Genomic DNA, 25,423 nt, shown 5'->3' with positions numbered 1-25,423 from the left:
TCACTCAGTCACCTCACCAACCAACCCACTCCATTAAAGTACCCCACTTTTCAGCCGCCCTTTTAAAAAACTTTTCTCTATACGCCCAAAACATTGAAGATGTCTGGAAGTGGCAGCCAGCGCGGTTTGGGCAAGGGGAAGGGCAGCAAGGGAATCAGGAGGAGAGGGAGCAGCATTGTGGCAAGCCGCGGCCGCGGGCGCGCCACCATGCACAGTTCCGCAGCAGCAGCAGCAGCGTCAGTGGCTAACATTCCTCCCATAGCCACTGGCCGTGGACGCCTTGGGCGCCGCCCAGCAGGAGCATCTGCAACTCACGCTGCAGAGACACAGCAGCAGCAGCGTGTAGCACCTGCTCCCATTTTCCTCCAGCCGGGTCGGAAACGTCCCATTGAGGAAAAGGATGCAGACACTGTGGTGCAACTCATGACGGAGGATGAGCAGCCCGCCATCAGCTCTGCATCCGAGGCCTCCACCCTCACCACCACCACCACCACCACCCCTGTTTGCAGCAGCCGCCCAGCAGGGTCTGGGGAGGAGGCCAGTTCACCGTCACTCGCCGACCTGTCATTCAGCAGTCTTTTGACCCCAGGCATCATGAGTAAATTGTCTGCTGTTGTTGGCGATCTTGAGGAGGAGATGCTGATGGGCACTTTGGGGGATGAGGGATTGGACAGCAAGACTGTGGCGACAGTCAAGCAGCCCATCCATGCATCAGGAGAGGAGTTTGGGGGGTCCTCATCCCAGCAGGACATGTTTCAGGAGGGGGAGGATGATGATGACCCGGTGACAGACAGAGACTGGGTGCCACCACCTCCAGGGGATGTCGTCCTCAGCAGCTCTGAGGAGGAGGAGGAGGATGCTCTTGTGGGCCTTGCAAGGAGGCGCATCATTGCAAGCATTGGCAGCAGCAGTAGGCAGGTCCCACAGCCTGCTGGTGTCTCAGGCTCAGCAGCAGCAGCAGCAGCATCAGCCAGTACCACCACCAGCCGCACCCAAGCCCCCCAAGCCCCCCCCCCCAACCACCACAGGGAGACAGGCAGCAGCGCTTCCATGCCGTAGGGGGATGTTTAAGTCACCAATCTGGCGATATTTCACCATGCCCACTGTGTACAGCAAGTACGCCACTTGCAACCACTGTCAGCGGAAGTTGAGCAGAGGTGCAGACCCCTTAAAGTTCTGCACCAGCTCGCTCATCAACCACCTTGCGGCTAAACATTTCCACCAGCATGAGGAGTTCCAGAGGCTGAAGGCATCTGGTGCTGGCAGTGGCACCACACCCATCACTGCACAGCCTTCAGCAGCAGCAGCAGCAACAGCAGCCACCTGCCCTCCTGCTCCTCCAGCAGCACCAGCAGGAGTGCGGAAACGCACTGCTCCTCCCCCCTCTGCAACTCCTGCCGCCGACACTGAGGCCTGTTCTGGCAGCCAGTCCTCAGTGGCCTCCTCTGCTGTGTCTGCTGATTCCCGTGTCAGCAAAAGGCCACGCCAGAGCCTTTTGAGCGAGTCCTTCCAGGGGGTGGTTAGGGCTCTGCCTCCCAGCAGCCGTCGCGTGCGGCAGCTGAACGGCTTGCTGGCACGGGCCATGTGCTCCCAACTCCTGCCGTACACGCTCGTGCAGGAGGGGAGCGACATTCGTGCGCTGCTTGCTTGCGCAGCCCCAGACTGGCAGCTCCCCAGCAGACACTTCTTTGCCCGCAAGGCCATTCCTGCACTGCACCGCTTTGTGATGGCCAATGTGGAGCGAGGGCTGGAGCACGCGGTTGGTGAAAGGGTCCACGTCACCATGGACTCCTGGAGCAGCCGCTTCGGGACAGGCCGCTACCTGTCCTTCACTGTCCACTGGGTCAGCTTGGTGGAAGGGGGTGAGGATGGGAGAGCAGCAGCGGGCACAGCAGCAGCAGCAACACAGTGGGTGGTGCCACCCCGCAGGGTCAGGGGAACTGCAGCAGGTTCCTCCGATCCTCTGCCATCCTCCGGCACACCTGGCCAAACCCCCCGCCTCAGCAGCAGCGTGAAGGCCCGCCACTGCCAAGCGCTGCTGCACTTGGTCAGCCTTGGGAAGACCAAGCTGACGGCAACCCATGTGTTGGCCAAACTCCAGGAGCAGGAGAGGATTTGGCTGACCCCCAGAGGCCTCAGAGTCGGAGAGGTGGTGGCCGACAATGGGGCCAATCTGGTTGCCGCAATAGACAGGGGAAACCTGACCCACATCCCCTGTCTTGCCCACGTGCTGAACCTGGTGGTGCAGAAGTTCCTGCGCACCTACCAGGGGATGGGCGAACTGCTGGAAACGGCAAGGAATGTTGTGCGTCACTTCCGGCGCTCGGCTGCAGCCTGTGCGAGCCTGGAAGACGTGCAAAAGGAGCTGGATCTGCCACGCCATCGGCTGATCCTTGACGTTCCGACTCGCTGGAACTCCACCCTGGCGATGTTGGAGCGTCTGGTTGAACAGAGGCACGCTGTCAAACAGTACCTTGCCCTGGCCACTGTTTCCGCAGCTCAGAGAAGGGACAAGACCAGCAACATCCCGTCCATCGTCCCCGATGATGACTGGAGGCACATGCAGCAGGTGTGCTTTGTGCTGGCTCCCTTCCTGCAGGCCACAAACATGGTGAGCAGGGACCATGCTATGGTCTGCGAGTGGGTGCCCCTGGTTTCTCTGCTGAACAGGGCCCTCGATGCTTTGCTGGAACAGGGAGCGGCAGCCTTGGACCAGCAGGAGCGGCAACCAGCTGCGCAGTCCACCTCTGAGGGGGAGGAGGAGGAGGACTTGGTGGAGGTCCCTGACCTGGCTGCTGATGAGGGGGATCAGCACAGCGCAGCTGAGTTGGTGCGGGGGTGGAGAGAGGATGAGGCGGCAGAGGAGGAGGATGAGGACAGCACTGACGTCGATGTGCCAGCAGACGTGGCCCGCCTCTTCCCAATGGCAGCGCACATGCTGACGTGCCTGCGCAGGGACCCCAGGGTGATCCAGATGAAGCAGAGGGAGGAGATCTGGATCAGCATGATGTTGGACCCACGCCTCAAGGGGAAGTTGAGCCAGTTCCTGCCGCCTGCAGGAGGAGACCCAGCGCAACAAATAAGGAGCTTGCAGCAGGCCCTTGTTGAGCGCTTGCTGGAAGCCTTCCCCCAGCCTTCCACCCCCACTGTCCAGCAGCCAGCACAGAGGCAGCAGCAGGTGCCTGCATCCAGCAGCAGCAAGCGCCCCACAGACCTGCTGTCTCTCAGCCACGAGCTCTACAGGACTGTAGAGGCTCCGGCAGCAGTGACTAGAGAGGAGATGCATGCAGCAGCATCCTCCTCCGGTCACAGCCAGCGCCTGACCCGCATGGTGGCTGACTACATGGGGTCGTACAGCGGGCTTGACAGCGATGCCCCTGTTGATCCCATGGAGTATTGGGTCAAGCGCATGGAGATCTGGAGCGAGCTGGCGCAGTACTAGTGTTGGGCGAACAGTGTTCGCCACTGTTCGGGTTCTGCAGAACATCACCCTGTTCGGGTGATGTTCGAGTTCGGCCGAACACCTGACGGTGCTCGGCCAAACCGTTCGGCCACATGGCCGAACTAAGAGCGCATGGCCGAACGTTCCCCGAACGTTCGGCTAGCGCTGTGATTGGCCGAACGGGTCACGTGGTTCGGACCCGAACGCGCTCTGATTGGCCGAACGGTCACGTGGTTCGGGTAAATAAATACCCGAACCACGTCATATCTCCGCCATTTGTCTGTGGGTTTAGCTTTGGGTAGGCAGGCAGGGTAGTTCGCGCTCCAGCCACGCTAGCCAGGGTCCCCCCTGTCATTGTGTCACTGCTGGGAACAGTAGTACACCGCTTGCTCAGCCACACTATATAGCATTCTGTTTACTGCCACTCTGTGTACCTCGCTCAGCCACACTATATAGCATTCTGTTTACTGCCACTCTGTGTCTGCTGGGAATAGTAGTACACCGCTTGCTCAGCCACACTATATAGCATTCTGTTTACTGCCACTCTGTGTACCTCGCTCAGCCACACTATATAGCATTCTGTTTACTGCCACTCTGTGTCTGCTGGGAATAGTGGTACACCGCTCGCTCAGCCACACTATATAGCATTCTGTTCACTGTTCTGTGTCTGTTTGGAATAGTGGTACACCGCTCGCTCAGCCACACTATATAGCATTCTGTTTACTGTTCTGTGTCTGCTGGGAATAGTGGTACACCGCTCGCTCAGCCACACTATATAGCATTCTGTTTACTGTTCTGTGTCTGCTGGGAATAGTGGTACACCGCTCGCTCAGCCACACTATATAGCATTCTGTTTACTGTTCTGTGTCTGCTGGGAACAGTAGTACACCGCTCGCTCAGCCAGAGTATATAGCATTGTGTTTACTGCCACTCTGTGTACACCGCTCAGCCAGACTATATACCATTGTTTACTGACACTCTGTGTACACCGCTCAGCCAGACTATATACCATTGTTTACTGACACTCTGTGTACACCGCTCAGCCAGACTATATACCATTGTTTACTGCCACTCTGATTCTGCTGGGAACAGTAGTACACCGCTCGCTCAGCCAGACTATATAGCATTGTGTTTACTGCCACTCTGTGTACACCGCTCAGCCAGACTATTTACCATTGTTTACTGACACTCTGTGTACACCGCTCAGCCAGACTATATACCATTGTTTACTGAAACTCTGTGTACACCGCTCAGCCAGACTATATACCATTGTTTACTGCCACTCTGATTCTGCTGGGAACAGTAGTACACCGCTCGCTCAGCCAGACTATATACCATTGTTTACTGACACTATATAGCAGACTATATAGCATTGTGTGTACACCGCTCAGCCAGACTATATACCATTGTTTACTGACACTCTGTGTACACCGCTCAGCCAGACTATATACCATTGTTTACTGCCACTCTGATTCTGCTGGGAACAGTAGTACACCGCTCGCTCAGCCAGACTATATACCATTGTTTACTGACACTCTGTGTACACCGCTCAGCCAGACTATATACCATTGTTTACTGCTACTCTGATTCTGCTGGGAACAGTAGTACACCGCTCGCTCAGCCAGACTATATACCATTGTTTACTGCCACTCTGATTCTGCTGGGAACAGTAGTACACCGCTCGCTCAGCCAGACTATATACCATTGTTTACTGACACTCTGTGTACACCGCTCAGCCAGACTATATACCATTGTTTACTGCCACTCTGATTCTGCTGGGAACAGTAGTACACCGCTCGCTCAGCCAGACTATATAGCATTGTGTTTACTGCCACTCTGTGTACACCGCTCAGCCACACTATATAGCATTGCGTACTCTGCCAGTCAGTGTGTATATTGCTGGGATCAGTAATACTCCACTCACCGTCAACCACTATATGAGCTCAACATGAGTTCCCCAGAGACCTCCGCTGTGAGCAGCACTCCCAACAACAGCAACAGCCAACGCCCCACGCAAGCTATAACATCCACCCCAGCAGCCAGTGGTCAGCAGCAGCCCTCCCCGGAGGAGAACGTTGTGTCCATCAGTCCGTCGCCAGAGCGATTAATGAGGGCTGCCATTGAGGAGATGATGGGGCCTGATGTGGAGGAGGAGGTCTGGCTCAGGCCAGCATCCCAAGTTAATGTTGAGGACGATGAGGGGTCTGTGTCTGGGGATGTTGGGGTGGCAGAGGTGGTGGGTGGGTCAGACTCAGGAGAAGAGTTGTATGATGAGGATGATGATCGGGACCATCTGTATGTGCCTCAGAGTCCGACCCCGGAAAACATGTTGTATCGTGTGTTTAGGTACTAAAATCTGCGTTCCCTCCCAGTAGTGTTGGGCGAACAGTGTTTGCCACTGTTTGGGTTCTGCAGAACATCACCCTGTTCGGGGTGACTATATAGCAGACTATATAGCATTGTGTTTAATGCCACTCTGTGTACACGGCTCAGCCACACTATATAGCATTGTGTTTACTTCCACTCTGTGTCTGCTGGGAACAGTAGTACACCGCTCACCCGCCACTGTATAGCATTGTGCTCTGTGTCACTGCTGACAATAGTGGTACACCGCTCACCCACCACTGTATAGCATTTCTGTACTGCCACTGTACTGCTGCCAGTCAGCGTGTACTTTAAGGATAAGTGAAATGAGGAAGAAATCCGGTGAAAGAGGGAGGGGCAAGGGAAGAGGTGTTTCCCCTGACGGTTCACGTACAGGCCACAGGGGAGCACCCAAGAAAACCCACTCAATACTGCCCATGTTGTCCAGGACAACAACCCTCACAGATCCAAAAGAACAGGACCAGATAATTACTTGGATGACCTCTCAAGCGTCCAGCAGTGGGTTAAGCAGCACCAGCACATCACGCACGAGGTCCGAGTCCTCAGCCAGTTAAAGTCTGGGCTTTCTTTGAAGACTGCACTGAGGATGTTACCATTGCGATTTGCAAGGTGTGCAAGACCCGCCTGAGCAGGGGGAAAAGTATTAACAACCTCTCCACCACCAGCATGAGCCGCCACATTCTATCCAAACATCCCACTCTGTGGGCAAACGCGGCAGGACAGGGTACCACCAGCAACACTGCCTCCCTTGGGTTCACCAGACTCACCACCAGACCCGCCTCAGCAGCAGCAGTAGCCCAGCCATTGCGTGGTTCACAACATTCACAAACATCAGACGATGCTGACACTGTCACTTTCCGGACTAGTGCTCTTGAGGTCTCCCAGTGTTCATCAAACACAACAACCAACAGCCCTTCGGTGTGCAGCGCTACGGTTGAGTTGTCTGTCTCTGAGATGTTTGAGCACAAGAGGAAATTGCCAGCAAATGACCCCCGGGCCGTGGCAGTAACAGCCAGCCAGCATAGCCAAGCTTCTGGCCTGCGAAATGCTGCCATATCGAGTGGTGGAGACAAACAGCTTCAAGGGCATGATGTCAGTGGCCATCCCACGTTACGTGGTTCCCAGCCGCTACCACTTTGCGCGCTCTGCAGTGCCTGAGTTGCATGAGCACGTGGTCAGCTAAATAACCCGAAGCTTGAAGAATGCCGTTGCCTGCAAGGTTCACCTCACCACTGACACCTGGACGAGTGCGTTCGGCCAGGGTCGATACATCTCCCTTACCGCGCACTGGGTGAACCTTGTGGAGCCTGGCAGCGATTCCTCACCTGCAACGGCGCGGGTGTTGCCCACGCCGCAAACAGCTGGATAACAACAGCAGCACCTACCTCTCTGACTCCTTCTCCTCCAACGCATCTCAAAGCTGTACCTCATCCGGAAATGCTAACCCAGCACCAGCAGCAGTAGGATCGTGGAAGCAGTGCAGCACAGCTGTTGGCATGCGTCAGCAAGCGTTGCTGAAGCTGATCTGCCTTGGGGATAAGCAGCACACAGGGGAGGAAATTTGGAGGGGAATAAAGGAACAGACGGATTTGTGGCTGGCACCGCTGGACCTGAAACCGGGCATGAAGCTAGACACCTGGCACGAACTGGCAATGTACGCAATAGAGGTGCTGGCTTGCCCGGCAGCCAGCGTTATGTCGGAACGCTGTTTCAGTGCTGCCGGAGGCATCATCACAGATCGGCGTATCCGCCTCTCCACAGAAAATGCAGACCGTCTGACTCAAATTAAAATGAATCAATCCTGGATTGGAAACGACTACGCAACACTCCTGGACCCCAACCAAGTAACATGACCGATGAACATCTGGGATGGTTTAGCGTTTCCGGTCCCTGTTTATTGAACCTCTCATCTGTATTACATTTATGACTGCATGGCGGCAAAAAGCATTGCTGCTATATCCGCACGCTTTTTGTCCTCATGCAAGGCCTGGGTTGTTGTGTCTCACAAAGCGTGGCCTTCTCCTCCTGCGCCTCCTCCTGTTCCATCACGTGTGCTGCTGCTGCTGCTGCTGGGTTACCGTTGCCGGTCCCTGTTTATGGAACCTCTTATCTTTATTACATTTATGACTACATGGCGGTACAAAGCATGCTATCCGCACGCTTTTTGTCCTCATGCAAGGCCTGGGTTGTTGTGTCTCACAAAGCGTGGCCTTCTCCTCCTGCGCCTCCTCCTGTTCCATCACGTGTGCTGCTGCTGCTGCTGCTGCTGCTGGGTTACCGTTGCCGGTCCCTGTTTATGGAACCTCTTATCTTTATTACATTTATGACTACATGGCGGTACAAAGCATGCTATCCGCACGCTTTTTGTCCTCATGCAAGGCCTGGGTTGTTGTGTCTCACAAAGCGTGGCCTTCTCCTCCTGCGCCTCCTCCTGTTCCATCACGTGTGCTGCTGCTGCTGCTGCTGCTGCTGGGTTACCGTTGCCGGTCCCTGTTTATGGAACCTCTTATCTTTATTACATTTATGACTACATGGCGGTACAAAGCATGCTATCCGCACGCTTTTTGTCCTCATGCAAGGCCTGGGTTGTTGTGTCTCACAAAGCGTGGCCTTCTCCTCCTGCGCCTCCTCCTGTTCCATCACGTGTGCTGCTGCTGCTGCTGCTGCTGGGTTAGCGTTGCCGCGTGGTCCCTGTTTATTGAACCTCTTATCTTTATTACATTTATGACTACATGGCGGTACAAAGCATGCTATCCGCACGCTTTTTGTCCTCATGCAAGGCCTGGGTTGTTGTGTCTCACAAAGCGTGGCCTTCTCCTCCTGCGCCTCCTCCTGTTCCATCACGTGTGCTGCTGCTGGGTTAGCGTTGCCGCGTGGTCCCTGTTTATTGAACCACTTATCTTTATTACATTTATGACTGCATGGTGGTACAAAGCATGCTATCCGCACGCTTCTTGTCCTCATGCAAGGCCTGGGTTGTTGTGTCTCAAAGCGTGGCCTTCTCCTCCTGCGCCACCCTCCTCCTGTTCCATCACGTGTGCTGCTGCTGGGTTAGCATTACCGGTCCCTTTTCCTGGAACCTCTTATATGTATTACATTTATGACTGCATGCCGACAAAAAGCATGTTACCTGTGCAAAGAAAACAGACATTTCCCGCATTTAAAAGACAGTTTTCCCTTTGAAACTTTAAAATCGATTTTCTCAAAAACTATAAGCTCTTTTTGCTAAATTTTTTTTCCTCTTGTACCCACTCCCAAGGTGCACATACCCTGTAAATTTGGGGTATGTAGCATGTAAGGAGGCTTTACAAACCACAAAAGTTCGGGTCCCCATTGACTTCCATTATGTTCGGAGTTCGGGTCGAACACCCGAACATCGCGGCCATGTTCGGCCTGTTCGGCCCGAACCCGAACATCTAGATGTTCGCCCAACACTACGCAGTACGCCCTGGAAGTGCTGTCCTGCCCCCCTTCCAGCGTGCTGTCCGAGCGCTGCTTCAGTGCAGCTGGTGGCGTGGTCACCGAGAAACGCTCACGTCTGTCTCACAAGTCTGTGGACAGACTGACGTTTCTCAAGATGAACCAGGCGTGGGTGGAAGGCGAGTTCCTGGCCCCTGTTGTCGGCGAGAGGGGGACATGAACTGGCTGCCGGAACCATCGTTAATGTGCCTTACCACCCTTTACCACCTCCTGGCTCCTGCTCACTAAGCCAGCCTGGTTCACTTTGACTATTACGTCGCCTGCAGCCACACATTTTACACCTACAGTGGGCTGCTGTGTACTGCCCTTCTGCTGTCTGTCTGTGTTTCCCACTGCCAGGGTACACAGAATTACCTTCTTCTGCTGCCACTCTGCCACCAGCTATTACGTCAAACAATAGCTATATTGGTTGTAAAACCAAAAACCAAAAAACCATTAAAAAAAAAAAAAAGGTTTAATTTTTCTGAGGTGCCCGGGTTGAAAACTGTGTTGTCCCAGTTGTGTATTGGACACAATGTGGGCTGCACGACCGCTGTCTGGGACCTCCTGTTGTGTTTATTTACAGCCCTGGTATCACCGCTAGGTACCAGGGCTATTATGTCACGCTGCCTACCTGCTGCCACACTCACACTGCTCCTCCATACCTCCTCCTGCTGCTGCTGCTGTCTGTCTGTGTTTCCCACTGCCAGGGTACACAGATGATTTACCTTCTGCTGCCACTCTGCCACCAGCTATTACGTCAAACAATAGCTGCTCGCCTACTCCTCCATTCCTCCTCCTGCTGCTGCTGTCTGTCTGTGTTTCCCACTGCCAGGGTACACAGAATTACCTTCTTCTGCTGCCACTCTGCCACCAGCTATTACGTCAAACAATAGCTATATTGGTTGTAAAACCAAAAACCAAAAAACCATTAAAAAAAAAAAAAAGGTTTAATTTTTCTGAGGTGCCCGGGTTGAAAACTGTGTTGTCCCAGTTGTGTATTGGACACAATGTGGGCTGCACGACCGCTGTCTGGGACCTCCTGTTGTGTTTATTTACAGCCCTGGTATCACCGCTAGGTACCAGGGCTATTATGTCACGCTGCCTACCTGCTGCCACACTCACACTGCTCCTCCATACCTCCTCCTGCTGCTGCTGCTGCTGTCTGTCTGTGTTTCCCACTGCCAGGGTACACTACACAGATGATTTACCTTCTGCTGCCACTCTGCCACCAGCTATTACGTCAAACAATAGCTGCTCACATTACTCCTCCATTCCTCCTGCTGCTGTTGCTGTCTGTCTGTGTTTCCCACTGCCAGGGTACACAGAATTACCTTCTGCTGCCACTCTGCCACCAGCTATTACGTCAAACAATAGCTATATTGGTTGCAAAATCAAAACCAAACAAACCATTAAAAAAAAAAAAAGGTTTAATTTTTCTGAGGTGCCCGGGTTGAAAACTGTGTTGTCCCAGTTGTGTATTGGACACAATGTGGGCTGCACGACCGCTGTCTGGGACCTCCTGTTGTGTTTATTTACAGCCCTGGTATCACCGCTAGGTACCAGGGCTATTATGTCACGGCGAGCTGCCTGCCTCATTGACTGCCTGCTGCCACACACTCATCCTCCTCCTCCTGCTGCTGAATTTACCTCCTGCTGTCTTTGTGTTTCCACTGCCAGGGAGCACATACAATGGCGCTTCCAACATGCGTGCGCCCACCAGCTATTTGTTACGCTCAAAAATAGCTGCATTTCTTTAAAAAAAAATTAAAAAGAGAAATACGTGAAGATGATGAAGAAGAAGATGAAAAAGAAGAAGAAGATAAAGAAGAAGAAGATGAAGAAGATGAAGAAGAAGAAGATGAAGAAGAAGATGAAGAAGATGATGAAGAAGAAGATGAAAAAGAAGAAGAAGATGAAGAAGATGAAGAAGAAGAAGATGAAGAAGAAGAAGATGAAGAAGAAGAAGAAGAAGATGAAGAAGATGAAGAAGAAGAAGATGAAGAAGAAGAAGAAGATGAAGAAGAAGAAGAAGAAGAAGATGAAGAAGAAGAAGAAGAAGAAGATGAAGAAGAAGAAGAAGAAGAAGATGAAGAAGAAGATGAAGAAGAAGAAGATGAAGAAGATGAAGATGAAGAAGAAGAAGAAGATGAAGATGAAGATGAAGAAGAAGATGAAGAAGATGAAGAAGAAGATGATGAAGAAGAAGAAGAAGATGATGAAGAAGAAGAAGAAGATGATGAAGAAGAAGAAGAAGAAGAAGAAGATGATGAAGAAGAAGAAGAAGAAGAAGATGATGAAGAAGAAGAAGAAGAAGATGATGAAGAAGAAGAAGAAGAAGATGATGAAGAAGAAGAAGAAGAAGATGAAGAAGAAGAAGAAGAAGAAGAAGATATAGAAGAAGAAGATCTAGAAGAAGAAGAAGAACGATAAAGAAGAAGAAGAACAAGTATATACAGTAACACTACTGAACAAAATTTAGGACACAACTTCTCTTTCCACATTTTTTTTTAAAGGAACATCCCCACATAATCACTTGCTGTTGTTACTTGGAAAAAAAGATGTTTCTTGCATCATTCACCCTCAAAACAAGTGTTGGAAGCTATTTAAGGCCAATTCGAATAGTCAGCTCGAATAGTGAGCTCGAATACCGACTCGAATAGTGAGCTCGAAGTCCGAGGTCGAATCGAATAGTAAAAATTATTCGACTCGAATATTCGACTGACCTCGAATAATTTACTATTCGAATTCGACCAAACTCGAATTTTAAAAAGGGGTATTTGAGCATCACTAGTAACGATTGTGGAACTTTCTCCGTGATCAGCGCTAGAGATGGGCCGAACGGTTCGCCGGCGAACGGTTCCACGCGAACTTCGGTGGTTCGCGTTCACGTCCCGCTGGCGAACCTTTGCGGAAGTTCGATTCGCCCCATAATGCACCTTGAGGGTCAACTTTGACCCTCTACATCACAGTCAGCAGGCCCAGTGTAGCCAATTAGGCTACACTAGCCCCTGGAGCCCCACCCCCCCTTATATAAGGCAGGCAGCGGCGACCATTACGGTCACTCGTGTGCTGCCTGCGTTAGTGAGAGTAGGGCGAGCTGCTGCAGACTGTCTCTCAGGGAAAGATTAGTTAGGCTTAACTTGTTCCTGGCTGGCTGCATACCTGTTCTGTGAACCCACCACTGCATACCTGTACTGTGAACCCACCACTGCATACCTGTTCAGTGAACCTGCCACTGCATACCTGGTCTGTGAACCCATCACTGCATACCTGTTCTGTGAACCCATCACTGCATACCTGTTCAGTGAACCTGCCACTGCATACCTGTGCTGTGAACCCACCACTGCATACCTGTTCAGTGAACCTGCCACTGCATACCTGTGCTGTGAACCCACCACTGCATACCTGTGCTGTGAACCCACCACTGCATACCTGTTCTGTGAACCCACCACTGCATACCTGTTCTGTGAACCCACCACTGCATACCTGTTCAGTGAACCCACCACTGCATACCTGTTGTGTTCAGTGAACCCGCCACTGCATACCTGTTCTGTTCAGTGGACCCGCCACTGTATACCTGTTTAGTGAACCCGCCACTGCATACCTGTTGTGTTCAGTGAACCTGCCACTGCATACCTGTTCTGTGAACCCGCCACTGTATACCTGTTCTGTTCAGTGAACCCGCCACTGTATACCTGTTCAGTGAACCCGCCACTGCATACCTGTTGTGTTCAGTGAACCCGCCACTGTATACATGTACTGTTCAGTGAACCCGCCACTGCATACCTGTTCAGTGAACCCGCCACTGCATACCTGTTGTGTTCAGTGAACCCGCCACTGCATACCTGTTGTGTTCAGTGAACCCGCCACTGCATACCTGTTGTGTTCAGTGAACCTGCCACTGTATACCTGTACTGTTCAGTGAACCCGCCACTGCATACCTGTTCTGTTCAGTGAACCTGCCACTGTATACCTGTACTGTTCAGTGGATTGCTGAATTTTTTAGGCCGCTGCTAGCAGCGGCAGCTGTAATAATTTTTCTGGTGCGTGTACATGACTGCCTAATTTTTCTGGCTGCACTGCGGGCAGCTGCAACAACAAAAGAAAAGGCATGTACATGCGCCCATTCCCCTTCGTGATCATTACCTTGCCGTGGTGAAGGGGCTTGCGTATCACAATGAAGCAATGACCGGCGCCTCGATGAGTGTCTCGGAGGGCACACAAAAGATAATAAGGTCGTTGCTTCATTGTGGTCAGACCAAATTTGATCAGCTGGACAGTCACTGTTCTGTCATTCAGCTACATCAGCCAGGCGACCATATGGGCTGTAAAGCCACCAAAACCTGCACTCTCGCCATGGTGCACACCAGTCCAGCACGGCCATCATTACACAAACAGCTGTTTGCGGTGCGTTACACGGTGAGATGTATACACATGCAAGATGTTTTAAAGCACTTTAGGCCTGTCATTTAGCATTCAATGTGATTTCTGCCCTTAAAACGCTGTTTTGCGTCAAATCCAGATTTTTCCCCGGGACTTTTGGCATGTATCCCACTCCGCCATGCCCCCCTCCAGGTGTTAGACCCCTTGAAACATCTTTTCCATCAGTTTTGTGGCCAGCATAATTATTTTTTTTTTTTCAAAGTTCGCATCCCCATTGAAGTCTATTGCGGTTCGCGAACTTTAACGCGAACCGAACTTTACGCGAAAGTTCGCAAACCCGGTTCGCGAACCTAAAATCGGAGGTTCGGCCCATCTCTAATCAGCGCACAACGCGTGCGCTGACACGGCGGAAATCCTCCACAAGCGTATATTTGCAGGCACCCAGCAAAAGGTGCTACGCACCTGTAGAGGGAAATTCCTGTCGGCAGATGGCGCTGAGGAGTGCAGAGGAACCAATCCTCTGTACCTCCACAAATGCCAGACAGGAATTGTACGAAGCGCAGAACGCAATCGCAAGAGAGGCGATTGCGAATGAGATTGAGCAAAGGGACAGGTTGTACGTGTGTGCGCCAATCCAGTCGCCACCCCGCGACCGCGCACACACAACAGCAGATATGAAACAGGAACGCGATCGCGAGAGGTGCGATCGCCAGACGTGACACAAGGCAGATCAGGATAGAATACGAGGGTAGCAAAGGCACAGCAAATAATACAATAAGGAGATACGGAAAATAACAAACGCTAGCTAACCGCGAACACCACACTCATTCGCAACAGTGCACGCGGTTATGCGCGATCTCCACGTGATAAGCACAATAGAGACAAGCACGCCTAACTAACCATTAACAGACAAACATGAAACAGAGGACGCGAGCGCTTGGCTTAACGGTTACCTCACCGAGCCTCCAGCAAGCGTAGCGGACAAGACAGACACACGAAAACAGGGACAAGCGAGAGATAGGATACACAGCACTAGCGAAAAGTAGCTAGCGCGATCCCAGAAGACAGAACAGAAGGATCCCCAGCGCTAGCGAAAAGTAGCTAGCGCGATCCCAGGAGACAGAACAGAAGAGATAGCTGGTAGCAACCGCTGCACCAGCTATACTCCAAGAACAGAGATCAGAACCATTTCCTGTCGACCACCTTTGGGACAGGACAATGGCAACAGGCAAGACAAGACAGAACAGGCAATACAGATAATACAACCTGACTGGGCTAGAAGGGGAGCCTAAAGCAACCCCCAGGAATTAACTATACTAGATAGCAATGGCTGACACTCCAGCAGTGTCCATCAGGAACAGACCATGGAAGGGAAATGACCAGCAAAGCCTTCTGGGAAACATAAAGCTCTTATAGTGCCAGTCATCAAAGAAGGCAGGTAGGGGATTTGCATAACGAATGTATGCAAATTCCCCAGCAAGAGAACAGACCAGAAACTTGCAATGGAAAGACAGGTCTCTGTTCCAGAGACCTGCAGCCCACAGACTAGAGGAATGGACAAACAGTTGTCTGCCTGTGCAGCCAGCTGAGCGGATCATCACAGAAGGCAAGTGAATGGTTGGGAACATGAAGGGGCCCCCATCAAAGTTTTGCTGGGGGACCCCATCATTTGTAGTTATTTACACCCATTTGCTTGTGTTGCAAAGTGCTCTTAACCACTTGAGGACCTAGGGCTTTACCCCCCTTAAGGACCGGCCACTTTTTTTCCATTCAGACCACTGCAGCTTTCACGGTTTATTGCTCGCTCATACAACCTACCACCTAAATGAATTTTGGCTCCTTTTCTTGTCACTAATAAAGTTTTCTTTTGGTGCTATTTGATTGCTCCTGCGATTTTTACTTTTTATTATCTTCATCAAAAAAGACATGAATTTTGGCAAAAAAAATGATTTTTTTAACTTTCTGTGCTGACATTTTTCAAATAAAGTAAAATTTCTGTATACATGCAGCGCGAAAAATGTGGACAAACATGTTTTTGATAAAAAAAAAAACATTCAGTGTATATTTATTGGTTTGGGTAAAAGTTATAGCGTTTACAAACTATGGTGCAAAAAGTGAATTTTCCCATTTTCAAGCATCTATGACTTTTCTGACCACCTGACATGTTTCATGAGGGGCTAGAATTCCAGGATAGTATAAATACCCCCCAAATGACCCCATTTTGGAAAGAAGACATCCCAAAGTATTCACTGAGAGGCATAGTGAGTTCATAGAAGATATAAATTTTTGTCACAAGTAAGCGGAAAATGACACTTTCTGACAAAAAAAAAAAAGTTTCCATTTCTTCTAACTTGCGACAAAAAAAAATGAAATCTGCCACGGACTCACCATGCCCCTCTCTGAATACCTTGAAGTGTCTACTTTCCAAAATGGGGTCATTTGTGGGGTGTGTTTACTGTCCTCGCATTTTGGGGGGTGCTAATTTGTAAGCACCCCTGTAAAGCCTAAAGGTACTCATTGGACTTTGGGCCCCTTAGCGCAGTTAGACTGCAAAAAAGTGCCACACATGTGGTATTGCCGTACTCAGGAGAAGTAGTATAATGTGTTTTGCGGTGTATTTTTACACATACCAATGCTGGGTGGGAGAAATATCTCTGTAAATGACAATTTTTTAATTTTTTTTACACACAATTGTCCATTTACAGAGATCTTTCTCCCACTCAGCATGGGTATGTGTACAAATACACCCCAAAACACATTATACTACTTCTCCTGAGTACGGCGATACCACATGTGTGGCACTTTTTTGCACCCTAACTGCGCTAAGGGGCCCAAAGTCCAATGAGTACCTTTAGGATTTCACAGGTCATTTTGAGAAATTTTGTTTCAAGACTACTCCTCACGGTTTAGGGCCCCTAAAATGCCAGGACAGTATAGGAACCCCACAAATGACCCCATTTTAGAAAGAAGACACCCCAAGGTATTCAGTTAGTAGTATGGTGAGTTCATAGAAGATTTTATTTTTTTGTCACAAGTTAGCGGAAAATGACACTTTGTGAAAAAAAAACAATAAAAATCAATTTCCGCTAACTTGTGACAAAAAATAAAATCTTCTATGAACTCACCATACTACTAACAGAATACCTTGGGGTGTCTTCTTTCTAAAATGGAGTCATTTGTGGGGTTCCTATACTGTCCTGGCATTTTAGGGGCCCTAAACCGTGAGGAGTAGTCTTGAAACAAAATTTCTCAAAATGACCTGTGAAATCCTAAAGGTACTCATTGGACTTTGGGCCCCTTAGCGCAGTTAGGGTGCAAAAAAAGTGCCACACATGTGGTATCGCCATACTCGGGAGAAGTAGTACAATGTGTTTTGGGGTGTATTTTTACACATACCCATGCTGGGTGGGAGAAATAACTCTGTAAATGGACAATTGTGTGTAAAGAAATCAAAAGATTGTCATTTACAGAGGTATTTCTCCCACCCAGCATGGGTATGTGTAAAAATACACCTCAAAACACATTGTACTACTTCTCCCGAGTACGGCGATACCACATGTGTGGCACTTTTTTGCACCCTAACTGCACTAAGGGGCCCAAAGTCCAATGAGTACCTTTAGGATTTCACAGGTCATTTTTGTTTCAAGACTACTCCTCACGGTTTAGGGCCCCTAAAATGCCAGAGCAGTATAGGAACCCCACTAATGACCCCATTTTAGAAAGAAGACACCCCAAGGTATTCCGTTAGGAGTATGGTGAGTTCATAGAAGTTTTTATTTTTTTGTCACAAGTTAGCGGAAATTGATTTTAATTGTTTTTTTTTCACAAAGTGTCATTTTCCGCTAACTTGTGACAAAAAATAAAATCTTCTATGAACTCACCATACTCCGTACGGAATACCTTTGGGTGTCTTCTTTCTAGAATGGGGTCATTTGTGGGGTTCCTATACTGCCCTGGCATTTTAGGGGCCCTAAACCGTGAGGAGTAGTCTTGAAACCAAATATCGCAAAATGACCTGTGAAATCCTAAAGGTACTCATTGGACTTTGGGCCCCTTAGCGTACTTAGGGTGTAAAAAAGTGTCACACATGTGGTACCGCCGTACTCAGGAGAAGTAGTATAATGTGTTTTGGGGTGTATTTTTACACATACCCATGCTAAGTGGGAGAAATATCTCTGTAAATGACAATTGTTTGATTTTTTTTACACACAATTGTCCATTTACATAGAAATGTCTCCCACCCAGCATGGGTATGTGTAAAAATACACCCCAAAACACATTATACTACTTTTCCTGAGTACGGCGGTACCACATGTGTGACACTTTTTTGCAGCCTAGGTGCGCTAAGGGGCCCAACGTCCTATTCACAGGTCATTTTGAGGCATTTGTTTTCTAGACTACTCCTCGCGGTTTTAGGGCCCCTAAAATGCCAGGGCAGTATAGGAACCCCACAAGTGACCCCATTTTAGAAAGAAGACACCCCAAGGTATTCCGTTAGGTGTATGGCGAGTTCATAGAAGATTTTATTTTTTGTCACAAGTTAGTGAAAAATGACACTTTGTGAAAAAAAAACCAATAAAAATCAATTTCCGCTAACTTTTGACAAAAAATAAAATCTTCTATGAACTTGTCATACACCTAACAGAATACCTTGGGGTGTCTTTTTTTCTAAAATGGGGTCACTTGTGGGGTTCCTATACCGCCCTGGCATTTTACGGGCCCAAAACCGTGAATAGTCTGGAAACCAAATGTCTCAAAATGACTGTTCAGGGGTATAAGCATCTGCAAATTTTGATGACAGGTGGTCTATGAGGGGGTGACTTTTGTGGAACTGGTCATAAGCAGGGTGGCCTTTTAGATGACAGGTTGAATTGGGCCTGATCTGATGGATAGGAGTGCTAGGGGGGTGACAGGAGGTGATTGATGGGTGTCTCAGGGGGTGGTTAGAGGGGAAAATAGATGCAACCACTGCACTGGGGAGGTGATCGGAAGGGGGTCTGAGGGGGATCTGAGGGTTTGGCCGAGTGATCAGGAGCCCACACGGGGCAAATTAGGGCCTGATCTGATGGGTAGGTGTGCTAGGGGGTGACAGGAGGTGATTGATGGGTGTCTCAAGGTGTGATTAGAGGGGGGAATAGATGCAAGCAATGCACTGGCGAGGTGATCAGGGCTGGGGTCTGAGGGCATTCTGAGGGTGTGGGCAGGTGATTGGGTGCTCTAGGGGCAGATAGGGGTCTAATCTGATAGGTAGCAGTGACAGCGGGTGATTGATGGGTAATTAGTGGGTGTTTAGGGTAGAGAACAGATGTAAACACTGCACTTGGGAGGTGATCGGACGTTGGATCTGCGGGCGATCTATTGGTGTGGGTGGGTGATCAGATTGCCCGCAAGGGGCAGGTTAGGGGCTGATTGATGGGTGGCAGTGACAGCGGGTGATTGATGGGTGGCAGTGACAGCGGGTGATTGATGGGTGGCAGTGACAGGGGGTGATTGATGGGTGGCAGTGACAGGGGGTGATTGATGGGTGATTGACAGGTAATCAGTGGGTTATTACAGGGGAGAACAGATGTAAATATTGCACTGGTGAATTGATAAGGGGGGGTCTGAGGGCAATCTGAGCATGTAGGCGGGTGATTGGGTGCCCGCAAGGGGCAGATTAGGGTCTGATCTGATGGGTAACAGTGACAGGTGGTGATAGGGGGTGATTGATGGGTGATTGATGGGTAATTAGTGGGTGTTTAGAGGAGAGAATAGATGTAAACACTGTGCTTGGGTGGTGATCTGATGTCGGATCTGCGGGCGATCTATTGGTGTGGGTGGGTGATCAGTTTGCCCGCAAGGGGCAGGTTAGGGGCTGATTGATGGGTGGCAGTGACAGGGGGTGATTGATGGGTGGCAGTGACAGGGGGTGATTGATGGGTGATTGACAGGTGATTGACAGGTGATCAGTGGGTTATTACAGGGAAGGACAGATGTAAATAATGCCCTGGCGAATTAATAAGGGGGGGTCTGAGGGCAATCTGAGCGTGTAGGCGGGTTATTGGGTGCCCGCAAGGGGCAGATTAGGGTCTGATCTGGGTAACAGTGACAGGTGGTGATAGGGGGTGATTGATGGGTGATTGATGGGTAATTAGTGGGTGTTTAGAGGAGAGAATAGATGTAAACACTGCGCTTGGGTGGTGATCTGATGTCGGATCTGCGGGCGATCTATTGGTGTGGGTGATCAGATTGCCCGCAAGGGGCAGGTTAGGGGTTGATTGATGGATGGCAGTGACAGGGGGTGATTGATAGGTGATTGATGGGTGATTGACAGGTGATTGACAGGTGATTGACAGGTGATCAGGGGGGATAGATGCATACAGTACATGGGGGGGGGGGGGGTCTGGGGAGAATCTGAGGGGTGGGGGGGTGATCAGGAGGGAGCAGGGGGCAGGGGGGGATAAAAAAAAAATAGCGTTGACAGATAGTGACAGGGAGTGATTGATGGGTGATTAGGGGGGTGATTGGGTGCAAACAGGGGTCTGGGGGGTGGGCAGGGGGGGGTCTGATGGGTGCTGTGGGCGATCTGGGGCAGGGGGGCTGGGAAATCAGTGTGCTTGGTGCAGACTAGGGTGGCTGCAGCCTGCCCTGGTGGTCCCTCGGACACTGGGACCACCAGGGCAGGAGGCAGCCTGTATAATACACTTTGTAAACATTACAAAGTGTATTATACACTTTGTATGCGGCGATCGTCGGGTTAACATCCCGCCGGCGCTTCCGTATGGCCGGCGGGATGTTACGGCGGGTGAGCGGCGCTAGGAGGAGGCGGAGGATCGCGTCACTGATGACGCGATCGCTCCGCCCATGCCCCTACAAGGACCGCCGCCATTTGTCAATACGGCAGTCCTTGCGGGGTCCACTTCCCGGCCGCCAATTGTATATACGGCGGTCGGGAAGTGGTTAAACAAAATGACTCTCAAACCATGGTTTTACTGTACTGTAAAGAAATAAGTTTGAACACAGCAAGACTCGAGCAGCACTGATGCATACTTATAGCATATTTAATGAGGAAGGAATTTCATCTTAGGAAAATAGCTGGTTTTAAATTGCCACAAGACCTGGATCTCAGCAACATCGACAGGTTACCAGTAATGGATCGGCTTTTACATAGAGTCTTGACACTCCTGTGGCTGTTCTTTGAAAATGTATTTTCCCTTCCCCTATTGACTTCAATGTAAAAATACATTTTGGTGAAAGCTTTTCTGCTTTGTGGAAACAATGGGAAAGTGTATGCCACAGCTTTCTGCTTGTCCCTAATCACCTACAGAGCCTTGCAGGGCAAGGTACACGTCTATGTGTGTGAAAGGATTTCACATTACTTTCTCATGGCTAGAACACTTTAAATCTGAACGTTGAGAGTATGTATATTATATTTATTAGCACAGTCTTAGGTTTGTAGATCAGTTTGCTAATGCACCATGCTTAATTAAATGTTAAAATAATTCTCTGCAACTCCTCGAGTAATTAACAAATTGATAGGAAAACAATTCTGTCAATGTGAGAATGGATTTAGCTAACAGGTGCTTATTAAGCTACGATTATCCAAGGCAACTAGCAATAATTACCTTAATAACAGAAGCCTGCAGTAGTGTATATGATTGCTATTGTTTTTAGTGGGTGTATACAATGGTATGGATTAACTCCATAGAGTTGACTGCTAAGATAAATTTTTTTTAAATGGTTCAGTAGGTGAAAACCCTGAAGACAAATCCAAATGTTTGACAAAAAGCTGCTACCATATAAAGCAGCGAAGCTGTCTTCTGAGTTAGGATTTGTGGTATAGCAAAGCTTTGTGAATTAGTGTAACAATGCACATAAAGTAAACGATGGCCATGCGTTATCCAAAAATAGGACATGTTCAAGCTTTTCCAGAAGTAGAGCTGGGCTTTGCTTTATGTGACCAGTGGCACCAGGGGTGTAACAATAGTCCCTACAACCCACACCACTGCGGGTGGTCTAGAGCCTAATGGGATTTGCTCCTACGTTGACTTGCAGAGTGGCAGGACAAGTCCTCACATCTCTCTTCAGTATAGCCTTGCAGCCTATCTCCTTGCAACTTCTGATAAATGTCACATGACATGGAGAGATCCCGGATGTGGCTTGATGTGGCAATGCACGTGTACTACTGAGCAATCTGTGTTTGATTGCTCTGGGCTGGAGGATATGCACGTGGCAGCTGTCTACCTACTGGGAGGATATCTACATGGGGCAGAGCCAGCTGAGGCCACCTTGATTGGGGAAGAGCCAGTACAAAAAACTCTACGCTGTTTTACAAGTCTTTTTATGTGAGTGCTCAGTGCAATACCCTTTTATACTAGTATTAAATAGTTTTAAAGTATTACGCTATGAGAGGCTTTTATTTGTGGTGATATCATATGGTCGTGTATGGGATATCGAAGTTGGATCAAGGAACTTGAAGTGGCATTGGTCATGTAGATTAGGAGTGACCTAGGAATATCCCCAACATGCTATTAGGCCCCGGTGGTCTTCATAACTGGTGAGTGTTGCTTGATTGGGCATGGTGGATGTATTTCTGTTGGCACACCAGAAGAAGGAGCTAGGAGAAATTGTGGCAGAAGATGAGGATATATTTGTGGACTAGTGCAGCGCTTGTACTGAATATAAACTGATTGAACCATCTAACAACTAATCAACTGTTCCGGTGTGCCCCTCGCCACCCATAAGCACTACCAATACCCATATATGGATATGCACATCCCCTGCAGTTTCTGCCATGACTGTATGCTCTAGACTAGGGATGGTCGGAAATGCTGATTTCCGATTCCGTTGAATACCCGATTGTCATATTGCTGTGCCAATTCTGATCAAAATCCTATACTGCTTCCAATTCTCATTCTGATCTCATGTCTGCAGTATAATGATTGAACTTAATATCTATTTGGTATGCTGCAGTGCAGAATTCTAATCGGAATCTGAAAATGTTAGGAAAATGATCAGAAATCCGCTTGGAATCCGTATTGCCATGTTGTAATGACGCTTCATTTTTTCTACAGAATCAATCCAAGTTTCCAAATGTACAATCTGATTCTATGATTGGCGTATTCATTCAGAATGCTGTGATTGGACTAAAAATACTGACTATCGGTATCTCGGATTTCCAACGGATGTACTATGATTACTGATTTCCGATCAGAAATGTGGAAATTTCATTTCTGCGGAATCCGAATGAGCATCCCTATGTCTAGACTGATAAAATGCTCTGCCTGTCCTCAGTAAAAGAAACTAAACCACATGAACTTGCCTGTCCTCAATACAACATGCCTGCATTCAGTAAAATATAATGCAGTGCAGAGTTTTCTTGTCCACTTCTTCATTTCTATAAATCGCAGTTACATCAGTTACAGTTATATAGAATCTGCCATCCTTTTCTCAGTAATATAAAATGTAGCACAGAACTTGCTGTTCTCATTAATCATCATTCACATGACTGCATAACTTTTCATTTACATTAAAGACATGAATTGCATTACATCTGTCCAACTGTCATCTGCCCAGTCTGTCTAGTACAGTTGACTACACTAAGATATGAGTCACACACTAGAGCAGACTGTCATAACCACCAGTAGCCATGCCTTGCTACATACACACCTGTCTGCATGCATACACACATACTGCTCAGATACAGCATATATTAAACTGCCTTCACCCAAACATGTCCTGTGTGACATTCTCATACATGTAGATATAGCATCAGACCTTCACTTCACATCAAAAAATGCTGACACATGTTTCACGGCCAACAGCCGCTGTCTCAGAGGCACACCGTATACAAAACATCCGTGGGCCTACGACAAACTTCTAAACGCAATCTGAAGTCTAGAGTAAAACTGCCATCAGCGATGATCCCAAAGCTGTATGGGCTTACACCCCGGATGTTTTGTATACGGTGTGCCTCTGAGGAAGCAGCTGTTGGCCATGAAACACGTGTCAGGCATTTTTTGATGTGAAGTGAAGGTCTGATGCTATATCTACATGTATGATCCGCAATTTGAAGAAATAACGTATGAAGAATAAACAAGAGAACTTTGATTCATAAAAAAACCCTGTTGTTGAGTGTCTTGAACTTTGACAGTTCAGTACATGTCAGCTTAGCTGCACATCCTGAAGTACATGAAAATTTAACCACACTTGAGTCCCAGTCCGAACGATCCATAGGCCAGGGGTCTGGTGATCCACAAGTGGAATATGGGTCATGTGAGATGCTCATATTGTTAACCAGAGGCACAGGAAACAGGAAGCAGATCACATGACCGTACAAAATCCCCACCTTACACTAGGTGCTTGCCAGGGGTCTCTATAAGGCCAGCAGCGAACTCCCATTTTTGTAAACTAGGTATTACTGTTTCAATATACATAAGTAGAGAGAATGCATATGAGTTCCCTTAGTCAGTGATACAGTTTGCGCTCCAATTTTGTCCCCAAGGCTTTCTGACTAGTCAGTGGCTTTCTTAGATCACTCCATGTTTATATAAAGGAACAGAGTTAGGTTAGTACATCATACCTAAATGTAGAATCTGTTTATTGCATCCGTCAGCACAAGCTGTTTATATGAGGGTACCGAGAAGCTTGGTATATCAACCAACAAGACGAAAGTGGACAGAGTCTTTCCAAAACTCAGAGTAACAAAGAAATTCATATTGCCAGGACGATATGAGTTTTAGCGAAGGTAGAGGATCAGCAGGGCCATCAGGCAACTGGCATTGCTTAAAAGGAAATAAGTATGGCAGGCTCCATGGGCTTGATTCACTAACCAGTGCTAAGCTGGTTAGTGAGCCCTATCACTTAGTGGGCGCAAACCATGGCACTAAGTAGTTTGCGCCCACACATCTCTCAGTACCGTTCACTGCGCGCGCAGCGCAGGTGCACCTGTATTAGTGTGCGGTGCGACAATAACGTTGCACCTGCTGCCCTTTAAATGTCGCACCCGGTGCGACGATAGCGGTGCACCGGGTGCCCCCGAAGTGGCGCATTGATGCGCCGTGTCAGGGGCACCTGATGCGCCGCTATCGTCGCACTGGGTGCAACATTTAAAGGGCAGCGGTGTGTGACGTTATCGTCGCACCGCGCACTTTTACCGGCGCACAGCCCTGTGTGCGCACTGAGCGGGGCTGTGCGTGAAGTAGCTCTGTGTGGCCATTAGTGCGCGCAGAGCTACTTAAGGGGCACTAAGAGGCTTTCACAGCGGCGCTAACACTTAGCGCCGCTTTGTGAATCAAGCCCCATATCCCTCTCACTATAGTTGTCCTTTAAGTTTCAAAAACGTGCAACGAAATCTTGTACAGTTAGTCATAAAAGGTATCATCTAAACAACTTTTGTTGTTATGTCTACAGATTCTCTACATGAATAACGCCGAACTACATACAATTACGACAGAAATTGAAGATCAAACAAGCAAGAAACTAATTCCTCTCCTTGTACTTTTTGAACATGTGTTGCATTAATGAGCAATCAGCTGCAGAAAATCTGTAGTTTTTGCACCTTTTTCGCACCTTCACAAAAAAGTTACAAAATGCTAGAACACTGGCTGCTACATTATTATTGTTTAAAGTGGATGTCCAGGAATTTTTACTCTTGACCTCTGCATCTGGGATCCATCTTAATTATTTTGTACAACAACTCTAACCACAAAATGTTCCTTAATACTCATAACACTGCGAAAATCTTACTGCACGATGAGTAGAGCATAATGA

At 48.9% G+C, this 25,423-nt stretch overlaps 1 long non-coding RNA gene across 1 annotated transcript in view; it reads left to right on the top strand.

Moving 5' to 3' along the window:
• The window catches only part of LOC137555877 (uncharacterized), a 32,567-nt gene extending 7,390 nt beyond the window's left edge, over window positions 1–25,177 (top strand). Inside the window, exon 3 of the long non-coding RNA XR_011028547.1 lies at window positions 25,064–25,177. This is a non-coding gene — a long non-coding RNA (uncharacterized lncRNA). The remainder of the gene's footprint in view (window positions 1–25,063) is intronic.
• The last annotated feature ends 246 nt before the right edge of the window (window positions 25,178–25,423 follow it).

The sequence above is a fragment of the Hyperolius riggenbachi genome, chromosome 1 (genome assembly GCF_040937935.1).
Source record: "Hyperolius riggenbachi isolate aHypRig1 chromosome 1, aHypRig1.pri, whole genome shotgun sequence".
Classification (NCBI taxonomy): domain Eukaryota; kingdom Metazoa; phylum Chordata; class Amphibia; order Anura; family Hyperoliidae; genus Hyperolius; species Hyperolius riggenbachi.
The sequence above is the reverse complement of the archived record's forward strand: the minus strand, read 5'-3'. Positions and strand labels throughout refer to the sequence as shown.